We start from the raw sequence: 7,087 nt of genomic DNA, 5'->3' as shown, positions 1-7,087 counted from the left end.
GACCTTTGGAAGAGTAGTCAGTGCTCTTAACCACTGAGCCATCTCTCCAGCCCAGAGTCTGACTTCTTTATCTTATTATGATCTCCATTACAACCACTTCCTAGCAAATAGCACAACTGTGTTCTTCTTTATGGGTAAATAATACTTAGCTGTCTGCAGGGTGTGGTTGTGAATGCCTGTAACACCAGCATGGGAGGGACACATCAACACAAGTTCAAAGCCAGCCACAGTTACGAGAAATGAGACCCTGTCTTAAACATAAAACACAACTTCGCCGTGTGCATGTGTGTGTTTGCATGTGAGAGTGCGTTTGTCTGTTTCATAATTTTGCTACTGCAAATAGTGTTGCAAGAAAGATCATTCTGACTGTGAACTTAATGTGCAAGAAATTAGAAGCAGAGAAACCCTTAGAATCCCATTGTAACTGTGGACGATGAGAATCTGGAGTAGCCTTTGTCAGAGGGGACAAGAGCCCTGATCCGGGCATTTTGAGAGCAGCAGAACTGGAAGGCTGCCCACAGCACCAGGAAGAGGAGGGAGCGGTGGGCAGAGTGAGAGCGCCCAGCAGCAACAGGGCAGAAATAACAGTGGAAGGGGGTGTGCAGAGCAAACCTCGGTCAGCAAGGGCTCAACAGAAGGACAGAAAGCCTCTGATCTTTCTGGTCATGGAGCAGCCAGATGAACTTCACCCTAAGCCAGAACTTAGGGTTCCTAGAGCCAGAAACAGCCACCTTTCTGCTCAGCCCTAGCAGTCAAAATCTTCCTTGGCAAGACAGACACATAGCCACACCCTTAGCGCTGACCCCTTTGCTTTGGGAATGGTGGTAAAACAGATGAAGCTTGGTGGGCTGGTACGACTGACCTCAGATCATTCCTGACACCATGGTTAACTTGTCCCTTGAACATTCTGGGGACATTTTCCTATGTCCATCCCCTTAGCAAGAAGCAGGCCTAGGACAGAGCAGGGTACAGTCACCAGACTATACCATAGTCCCCAGGGTCGGACTGAGCCAGGTATGGAAGGTGCAATGCGGTAAGCCTGATTTAGAGCGGGCACCTCTGTGGTGCCACCTAGGGAAGAGAAGAATGACTTGGGTGGGGGAAGACTGAGGCCACACTAAATCACTCACTCTGGTCCCATCACCCTCTGTTCCTATTGAGCTCTGCCTTCCCACACCATGTATTAACGTATGGGGAATTTGAAAATCACAGCCATTAATTAGGTCTCTGGCTGGTCTCGAACTTCTCTGAGCTCCACTCTTCACTTTGATATGCTAACAAAGAAATTGAGTCTCTCTTCCCTCGGTCATGATGAGGTCCCTCCCCCCTTACGGCAGGAGAAACGCTGACAGAGACACACTCAGTGAACGCTTTGCTTCCACAGACACAGTTGGGAGCCGGCCAAAGTGTGTGCTTGGGTACTATGTACAATTTTCTTTTGAACGACGTTGGAGGGTGGATTTATTTTAATACTGGATATATCTCTCAATCTCATAGTAAAATGGTCCCACAGACAGACAGAAGGACTGAAGGCCTTGCCAATGTCGACACCACTCCTGAGGTCAGTGGAGTTTGTCTGGGTCGCCTCTGTGGTATTTTATAAGGACTGCATGCTGTCCAGTGTGCCCACACTTCTGGGCTGTCAAACACTCCTCTCTGCATAGACTGGACATTCACTGGTCACGTTTGCTTCTGCTTCCTTTCTATGGTTAACTTTTATTATATGTTTATTTATTTAATGTGGGGGGGGCTCGTATATATCACAGCCCATGGGGGAGTCAGTCTTTGGCTCTGACATGTGGATCCTGGTTATTTAACTCAGGTCATCAGACTTGGCAGCAGGTGCCTTTACCCACCGAGCCATCCGTTGCCTGCCCCCCCCGCCCCCCAGTCATTAGAACTTTCCTCACACTGAATTGGCCAAATCCAACCGCATTTCTCTGGCCTTGCTGGACATTACATGACACCTGCCGTTGAACGTGTTCTTCTCTCTCACAGGTTACGCACCCTTTGCCTCCCTCTCGCCTCCTTGTCCTTGCTCACCAGCTCCTCTTGTACTTTGAGAGCATACGCTGGCTTATTGTTATCTTCGGGGTTTTGCAGGGAGGTATGTAGGTGTGTGCACGTATGTGCACGTATGTGCACATGTGTGCACGTGTTCATGTGCACATGGAGGCCCCCTACAAGGAAGACTAAGCTACCTGCCCAGCAAGCTCCAATGATCCGACTTTGTTCTTCCTCCCCTGACTCTGGAATTACAGATGTGTGTCGTCACACCCAGTTTTTTATGTCAGTACTAAGGGATCAAACTCAGGCCTTCAACTTACTTTACCACCTGGACTATCATCCCAGCCTTCACCTTCAGTTCTTAAAAAATGGGACCTCAAACATCATGAAAAGCCTTTTCCCAAAGTGTGTTTTAGTATTTTCCCACCAGATCTTCCTATTCATATACTTGAGAAATCAGTGCTGGTCCAGGCAGCATCCACTGTTGCATCAAGACAAAGATGGAGCCTGGGATGTTGTTATAGACTTGGGGACAGCTGAGATAGGTCTATGCCCCTACACCCGCAACTGCATGGAAATCCCAGGACTTATGGTCCTGCAGGAGCTGACACCTGCTGTAGGGCACGTAGCTGGACTTCCCAGCCACTTTGAGCCCCCCACCCCTACACCTGAGCCCTGTGTACAACACCAACCATTCTGTCCTCTTCCTTTACAGAAGATGTGGGCAAATAATGAGGAAAGAAAAAGCCAAATTTTCAAATGCAGATTTAAAAAAAAAATTAGGAAAAGCAGTCATTGACGTTGGGTGGAGGTGATGGGAAAATGCCACACAGAGGGCTGGTGTTGAAATGCATTGTGGGGAACCACAGGGACCTGAATCAGCAATCCCATCAGATGCAGGCGTAGGTCTCAGTTCAAAGCCATGGACACCCCCCCCCCACACACACACATCATGAGGCTCACATTGCTGCACTGACTCTAACAGCAACATATAGGGAAATTTCAATGTCAGTTACATGAGAATACCTAAGATATCCCAGATCAAGTTGACGATGTTGTATACAATATGGACAACAATAACTGCACTCCCACAGCAATCTGAAGACACACACACCAAAAAGAATGAAAACCATGCTGTCCGGGATACAGCACAACTGTGTGGGTGGACAGAGTGCTTGCTGAGCATGCGTGATGCTCTAGGGTGCACCCCCAGCCCCACGTGAAGCCTGAGAGTGGTGGTGCACACCTGAGAGAGGCCAGAGGATCAGAAGTTCAAGGTCATCCTCAGATACATAATGAATTCAAGGCCAGCCTGGGAGACATGAGATTGTGTCTCAGACAAACAAAATATACTGTTACAGCTCTGTGAAAATTCATTTTTGTGTGTATATCTTCTATATATATTACATATAACATATATTATATATAAACTTTGTAAATAATAAACCATAACCGACATGCTCAGAGTAAGCTAGATGACTGTGGGTGTGGTTTTTCTGACTTGTTGGCATCTAAATACATGAACATGGATGTGATTTTACAATGTAACTTTATTGCAAGTGCTTGGGTTTTTCTAAGCAAACATACGAGTATTTAACTGCCTTGTCACAGACTGGAGAGATGGATCAATCTGACCTCTCCTGTCACCTAAGCTCCAGAGTAACCCCAGGGAGCATCACGGCTTGGGTATCAGTTTTTATTTCACACAGAGCAGGGCACTTAATAAAGCAATAACTTACATGGCAAAATCAAAGATCAAATAAAGCGGTGCTATTAAAACTAAAGGTCAGTTATGTACACAAGAGGGTGCTGACCAACATGTATAGAGTTGCTGTTAACCACAGCACATGAACATGTACATACATATATATGTCCTTCATGTTGCCCATAGTAAACAAACATGTTCTGAGAAACACCAGTTACATCGAAAGTTTCCAGAGAACCCACCCAGTATGAGGCTGTATGGCACCCCTGGAATGATCTTTGGGGTGACTGGGAAAGGCTGGGTCAAGTCAGTAGAGAGAGCTTAGGGTTTCTAAAACCAGCCAGAGCCCAGGTTACACAGTAAGGTTTGCTAAGGTAAGAGGACCCAAAGATCAGTGACTTGCTGTTCTCACGCAGAATTCACAGGACAGTCATGGGTTTTAGCTGGTGGATGAATTTCACAGCTCAAAGTGCAAAGAGGACATCAAAGGCACTTTAGAAAGGACATTGGTTAGGAACAGCTGCCCATGGGGGTCAGGATTCCCCATGACCCCCCTTTGAACCAATTCTGAGCCTTAGGCAGAGGACTTGGCCATCCTGAAGCCTGTGAACACTCTCCTCTGTGTGGAGCACTCCCCTGTGTGGAGCACTCTCCTCTGTGTGGAGCACTCTCCTCAGGCAGAGCTGTAATTACAGGACTTGCTGTAAAGGGCTCAGCGTGGTGTCAATCCACAAGTGTTCATGGGGTGGGAGGCAGCTTCATCACCAAGCAGGACTAGAATCAATTGTGACATATTAACCTGATTCAGGGATTGATCAATACTGTAAAGTTTCAGGAGCTAGACCTGGTGATAATGAGGTAATGAAGATATTCAAGCTAGCGCCCCCTACTCCACCACCCTTGCAGAACATCACAGTGACAGACGGATTATAAAATCAGCCCTTTCAACATATGAATGGACAATAGAGCATATTTATAAGATACACATGTGTGCTGTTGTCATAAACAAGACTGACATTGTGTCCCCATTTCAACACATACCTTTGCTGTGGGCTTGGTCCTCTCATAACAGTTTAAACTCAGGCCCTGACATCCCTGGGGCATTTTTATGTGGCCCTGTAAAAACATGTCCTGTCCTATAGTTGGGGATCCACAAGACCTGGATCTCCTAGGGCCCAAGTGGCTAATGAGAGGAAGGTTGTCATGAGACACCAGCCTTCAACACTGAACCTAGATGGCACTCCAAGACCAGAGAATGACAGGAGATGTGGGACAACTCATGACTGAAGTGCCATTCAACCAACCAGACACTGGGCACTCTCAGCTGTCCCTCCCCCTGAAATCCCTAGGGGCTGCTCACCTCCTTAAGCTTTTGAATGCTTCATGACCTCGCCAAGAGCTACAGTGGTGTCAGAGTAACATTAAACACCCAGGCTGGCAGTGACAATCAGGTGACTCATACCTGGAAGGCTCCCTTTGAAGGTGTCAGGGTTAGGAAGATTCTTGGCCACAGGGGGGGTGCTTCACTAAAATCACACCAAGGATTTGGGGGCACCAGGTGCCATGTGACTGCTTCACCAGGCTTTTAGAGGCTTGATTATAAATGGTTCAGGGATTTGTTTCATTATCGAAACATCAAGTCTGGAAACAAACTAAACATACTTCTTATTCAAATATACAAAATGTGTCCTCGGAATTGTTCAGGTCATGCCTCAGGAAGTCAGCGAGCAGGCTTCTCTTCCACGCAGTGATCCTCACTTAGAAAATCCCCAGGCGCCTTCCAGAGACAGAGGGGTGGTTAGGGGGGTTAAAAGCTGGCTCCACGGGCCCAGAGGGAGGTAAGAGGGTGTCATCCCCATACCTACAAACGCGAGCAGTGCGTCGTAGAGAGGCCTTCCCAGGCAGATTCATCCAACTATGCTGAGTTCAGTAGGAGGACGTTGGGCTTGGTCTCTAAGATACAGTGCACTGGAGTCATCCCAGAGGGCACAGCATAATGACCCCCCAAGGCTGAGGGAATGAATAGCTTCTCATGAAGAAATCTGAAGTCCATCAGGCTCGGGGATGTTGGGGCTTGATGGAAGCTGGTGGATTTTATCATACCGGCCCTCTTACAGGGCGGCTAGCTGAGCTGACTCCCAGGCAGGAGTTATGATACCAGGGTCTCATCATATAGACTTGTATCTCTGAGGTACCCTCCTGTGGCAATTCATTGTCATTATCAACTTGACGGGGCTCAGCGTCACCTAAAAGGCAATACTTCAAGCATGTGCATAAGGGTGTTTCTGAAGACACTTGACTGAGGGAAACCCACTGCAAACGTGGGAGGCAGCATCACATGGCTGAGACTTTGTACTGAGCAGAAAGGGGGAAGAGACTGAAGTAGCATCGATCCCTCTGCTTCCTGTGAACAACTGCCTCACAGTCCTGCCACCATGCATTCCCTACTGTGATAGACTGTAGCCTCAAACCAGGAGCCCAAATAAACCCACTATCCACCCTTCCTTCCTTCCATCCATCCATACTCCCTACCAAGTTGCTTTTGCCAGGCAGTTTTTCACAGCACCAGAAAATTACCTGACATATTTTCTTAGCTCTCTTCACCTGCTTGAACCACCTGCCTACAGCTGCCCCAGCAGGAGCCTCCGCTGAACCCAGGGAGCAATCCACAGAAACCCGCCGATCACCATTATGGAGCAGTGAGCTGCCTGTCTGAGTCCACATCGCCTCAGTGAATAGACACTGCTCTTCAGGCTCCATGCTGGAGAGGCTCAACAATATGCATTGTCTCCTCCTGCACCCATGCCTCTCCTCACATTCGTGCTTCCCATCTCATTGGCTGGAATCTCAGAATGACCTGATGCAGCAGCAGGCACTGGTGGTGATGGTGGTGGCTGTGGCGGCGGTGGTTCTGAGCTGCAGCCATTGCCTTGGAACATAAAGGCTGCACCTTGCTGAGGCACCCTGTAGACATCTCCTGAGACTGAGCAGAGTCCCCCAGAGGAATCGGCCTGGGGGAGCTGAGGACCTGCACAGACTCTGAGGTTTGTGGGTTCCTGGTGTTGGAGTGTCTGTAGAAAGACCCCGGCAGGTACAGTGGCCATCTCATGTTTGGTTTCAAGTGGAGAAAGAGCAGGCTGAAGGAGAAAGCAAAACATGGTAGCAAGAAAAGGTACAAATCCCAAGAGAGTTCACCCAGCTGGGAGAGTTTGTCTAGTGGGGTCCAAGATGGAATGAAAACCAGCTCCTGTGCTAGATGCTCCCATCATGACATGGGACAGGGACATCTGGTGACAATGGGACATAAGTATTAAGTCACTTCCTATATGTGATAAACCATGGGACGCCTTCCCACAGGAGCACAGTAGGCTCTGT

The 7,087-nt window shown here is 48.2% G+C and overlaps 1 protein-coding gene across 1 annotated transcript in view; it reads right to left on the bottom strand.

Annotated features, from left to right (window-relative positions):
* Positions 1-3,703: 3,703 nt before the first annotated feature.
* Positions 3,704-7,087, bottom strand: part of Disc1 (DISC1 scaffold protein) — a 166,412-nt gene continuing 163,028 nt past the window's right edge. The window contains exon 14 of the mRNA XM_029532416.1: positions 3,704-6,849. The gene's annotated coding sequence lies outside the window, so the exon portion shown is untranslated. The remainder of the gene's footprint in view (positions 6,850-7,087) is intronic.

The sequence above is a fragment of the Mus pahari genome, chromosome 20, assembly GCF_900095145.1.
Source record: "Mus pahari chromosome 20, PAHARI_EIJ_v1.1, whole genome shotgun sequence".
NCBI lineage: Eukaryota > Metazoa > Chordata > Mammalia > Rodentia > Muridae > Mus > Mus pahari.
The sequence above is the reverse complement of the archived record's forward strand: the minus strand, read 5'-3'. Positions and strand labels throughout refer to the sequence as shown.